This window comes from Bombus pascuorum, unplaced genomic scaffold (assembly GCF_905332965.1).
Source record: "Bombus pascuorum unplaced genomic scaffold, iyBomPasc1.1, whole genome shotgun sequence".
Taxonomy (NCBI): Eukaryota; Metazoa; Arthropoda; class Insecta; order Hymenoptera; family Apidae; genus Bombus; species Bombus pascuorum.
The window spans coordinates 798,487-803,288 of record NW_026869745.1 but is presented as its reverse complement, the minus strand read 5'-3'; the positions used below and the strand labels follow the sequence as shown (position 1 = coordinate 803,288).

General features: G+C 34.9%; 1 pseudogene; it reads left to right on the top strand.

Annotated features, from left to right (window-relative positions):
- The first annotated feature begins 2,293 nt into the window (after positions 1-2,293).
- LOC132915837 (5S ribosomal RNA) lies at positions 2,294-2,412 on the top strand (annotated as a pseudogene).
- The last annotated feature ends 2,390 nt before the right edge of the window (positions 2,413-4,802 follow it).

Here is a 4,802-nt window from a genome sequence, read left to right as displayed (position 1 = left end):
GAAAGAGCGCGTGGCAACGGCCGCGGACGCCTGGCAAATGCGTGGACGGTGGGGATGTTGAGGGATAACAAAAGAAAGCGATCGGATCCGATCGAAAGTAAAAAATCATAAGAGCTTCAGTCTTAAAAGGTCACGCTTAGAGCTCGGAAGTAGATTGTAAAACCAAGTGTTAGAAGAAAAATAAAGTTTCTTTTTTTTATTCTTTTTTGTTGTTCTTTTGCATAATTTTACGTGACACTAGCAACGTTACCCTGAGACTGAAACAACTGCCTAAACCAACGTCGGACGTGTACCGCTTATGGTCTTTCCTCGACGCATTCCTTTGTATATGCGCTTTCGAAGACCTTAGGCGGTTGAGAAACCGAAGACCAGATGTAGAGTTTTCTCAGAAGTGACGATCACTTCAACACTAATAAATTTTAAAATGATACTTAATTATCGATAGATAGTGCATTTTATGTTTATAAACGTGAAAAAAACAATTTTCGTTTCACCGAACTATGGTTATCCCACAATATATGTATCATTAATATATTATAAGGAACTATTCGAATATACGTACAAAATCGTTTTTATGCGTATTTTTACATACAACTTTTATTTACTTTAAATTATTCCAAATTTGAGGATAAAATTATGCAGACTATATACACAGAAGAAAGGGGATTAATTTTACCATATACTTCATTTGAATGAAAGTTGCGTGAACTTCTCATGACGTAAAGTGTAAAAATTTAATAGAATGTAGATACAGTTTTCTATTATCGTTACAGATAAGAAATTTGTTAAACACTGATAAAGTTAAAGCCATTAATAGTGGTTGCAGCAAAGATTTGTTATTAATTCAAGATGAATAGGTTTCAAACAAAAAATTCCAGTTACTACTTATAGATTTGATTTTATAAAAAAAACAAGAAATTAAAAATTTTATAAAAAAGTTTATTCGCATTAAAAATATTATATTTTATCGCATATCAGAATTTTAGATCTTACGTTTAAAATAGTTTTTTTTTACCTTTTTTTGCTTGTAAAGTTATTACATTAATAAAAATGTCAGGATCGGGTTAACTGAATTGATCGTGTAGTAAAATATCGATCCAAATATCTTGGAATCATTAAAAAAAATGCTTTTTTTATTGTGAAAAAATGGTACTTTATTACCGTTAATCATTTAACTGTAATATTGGCTATAATATTTAACAATAATATTTCTAGTACATCAACATTAATATACGTTCTAAATAATATGTGAAGAAATTTGAGGTTAGGTTGGAAGATATCTACACCGGAAATGACGCCTGCAAAATGGCGCACGTGATTGGTTAGAAATTAACCGCAGAACATCTTCATACGCTATTGATTATTTCCTGTAAATGAGGAATTTTAATATAATGTACAAAGTATATAAGATTTTGCATTAAAATTGTCGCAAATATTTTTAAAAATTAATTGGATTGTAGTATTTTTAAAAAATCATAATAATGTAAGATTCTATATGGAATTACTTTCTATCGTTCGCGCATAAGACCAGTACGTAACGACAAGCTTGAGGGTATATAAAGCCACCATCAGACGCGCAACGTAGGCATTTGTCGAGTCGTCTGCAAGCGGAGAGGATCTTATTTTGCTCGACAGTTTCAAACATTTTGTGTGTTGTGTGAACCTGTTCTATCTTGTTCTACAACAATCACGAGCCACATACAGGTTAGTGTACTTATTATTATAATTTATTCATTAATTAGGTGAAATAGTTTAGGAAACAATAAGAAAACGTGAATATCGTAACATCGACACTGTGTTAACCTCGAAAAAGAGGACATTTGCATTCCTGCAAATTAAGAAAACTACGAAGCCGTCGTCATGGCAAAGTCTAAGAAGAGAGTTTGTGATATTGACGCCAAGCCAAGTAGTACTAAACGATTAGCATCTTGGATCAGAAGAATCCGCAGTAAAAAATCAAGGTATTGCCGAAATCGCAGACGCGATTTACGGATTGAAGCAATGCTGACGTGTGCTCTCTTCAAAGCTGAAAATGAATTACGCATCAAGCAATCATCTAAAGCTTTAAAATTGCAGAAACTTAAAGAAAAATTATTGAAGAAGGAAAATTGTATAAATTACGAACGCTGCGATGATGAAGGCACGTCTCAGCAGAGCAATCCCTGGAAAGAGCCTGATTTGTGTCCTGAATTGAGAAGTTTAGACGATTTCATGTCTAAGCTATCAGAAGTAAAAGTACCAGTACGACGCTGAAGTAGTGGGAAAAATGCAAACCTTCAGGTTATGAAGACCGGCCGACGCCCAAGACGCGTTGAGTGCACTCGTTCCCGTCCGATCACGAAAGTTAAGCAACGCCGGGCACGGATAGTACTAAGATCGGTGACCGCTTGGGAACTCCGCGTGGTGTTGGTTTTTTTCAGAAGGAGATCAGCCCAGTATTTGAACTGTCTAAGAAGATGACGCGAGCAGTAACTGCCCGAAGAGGAAGATACAGCGGGGCATGAAAGGACAACCCTGATGACTGCCGCCTGGTATTACCGGGGTTGTCTGCCCTCAAAGCAGAGGAAGAAGGAGGAGTGGTTTTTTTAGTGGGTATGGCAACAACATCCGCGCGAGTCCCGCATAACCCAGTGATTCGGGTCACTGGGCATGCGTAACAGCATTTTCCCCTCCTCATGCAAAAAAAAAAAAAAGGTTATGAAGACCTGGAAGCTTATGTGACTACTTTTACAAGAGGATAATTTCTCGCAACGTTTTATCCACCAAATGCATAGAGATTTCAACAACAACTATATGCAATCTGGAGCGATTATGGAGCACCGTGTATCACGTCGGTGCTGCAGGAATAGAAATCGCATTACTATTCTGATGTATATAAGGATTTTTTTAATTTACAGCTTCACCGTTTGAGATGACATTTGGACAGACGGAGGGAGGGAGTTGGTGTTGTCAACGATGCTGAAGCGTACTACACGATTGGGGACCCCATGTTCTCTAGTCTCTGCACCTTTCATTGGTTTGGTTTGTAAACTGTATCGTGACCGATGCATTCGGGACCTTTACAATTTTTTGTGGTAATACAATTTTGTAGTAATATAATTTTGTAGTAATATAATTTTGTAGTAATATAATTTTGTAGAAGTATAATTTTGTAGTAATATAATTTTGTAGTAATATAATTTTGTAGTAAAATAATTTTGTAGTAATATAATTTTGTAGTAATATAATTTTGTAGTATTAATGAGCGTTCGAAATATATTTGAAGAATGTTTGATTCGATATTTTTTATTTTCAAAAGTATGGCAATTTACACAAAACATTACGTATTTTGTATGTCTTAGCGTTTAAAGAAAATTTGTATTGCATGGTAACTTATAGATTTAATAGTACCGTTTCGAATATTCTCTCCATTATTCTGAACGTCGAGATTTTGTATATATTTCCTTAATGTTAATTAACAGTTTTGTAGACTTTTGAATAAATAAAAAGGAATTGATAAAATTTGGAAAATGTCTACAATTTTCCTGCGATCTTCTAATTCGCCATATTAGTCCTTTTCAGTCCAGCATACTACACATAACAAAATTCTGTCGCAGGCAAGAGATCCGCACATGTGTCCAGGCTGTTGGCCGTCATCGGCGACATTATTTCGCCTGTCTGTGTATGAGATAACGAGTGACGACAGACGATTGGTAGGGGATAAACAAAGGGGAAAATTGTTTGTTTTTAGCAAATCCTGCATGAAGTTTTCTGACTGACGATGAGTCGCACCATAATCACTTTGTACATAAACGTCTCATCACTCCGTGTTTCCGTATCTTGAACATCCAAGCATCAACTAATTCCAAAATCGTCTGACGCGCGATACACATAGGCTTATTGTGACAAGCTACAGCAAATTATAGCAAGTTTTATTTGGTGAGCTCTAATCTCTTTTGTTCGTTACCTGTGCACATGTGTTTTCTCAGGTCCAGAAAAGTTTTTTCAACGCTTGTACCACCAAGTTGTATGTGAGTTACTCTGGCTTGTCAATATGCCTTGTTCAAAGTTGAGAGCTGGATACTGTCACAGCTCTCTATCTTCCCATGTAATTATGATAATAGGAGCTTTATGAGGTATGGAGTAAATTGAATGCGTCTTTGTTGAATCTAGATGATCCAGAATGGCGAATTGTTACAAGTAGAACAACTAATCAAAGTAATAGACATACACATATATGAAATATGTTTCATATGGATAGGAAATTACTTTGAAATTTGACAAGCATTGCAATAAATATGTTGGTTCGGAAGTAATATTACTAGATACTTATTTTTACAGATTGCAATATTCTCTTCACTAATTCATAGATTGATCTTAGAACAAATGAAGAACTTTACATGTTATTGGATTAACAAATAAAATGTATTGTTCCTCACAAATGGTATGCAGAGGAGTAATGAAAATAAAAGACAGGTGTATATTACAGTTCAAGTGACGCGAGAGACTGAAATACTATTTATACAAATTGCGGATGGATGGATACTGTGAAAAATCTTTCACATACTGATTGTAGGAAAGCAGAGATGGAAAATGAAGCAACGTATTTTAAAATTGAATCCCTAAGTATAGCATGTAGATAATATTTTGAGTGTTGATGGAGGACAAAATTATGCACATTCCTTTTTCAATTCCAAGGAATTGCATCATCGATGAGTCGGTTGTCAAAACATGATGGAAATAGCTCATTGTTAATTGAACAAGTTTGATATAATTACACAACCTAAAGATTTAACTTGAAATTTGTTCGAAGAAATTTACTT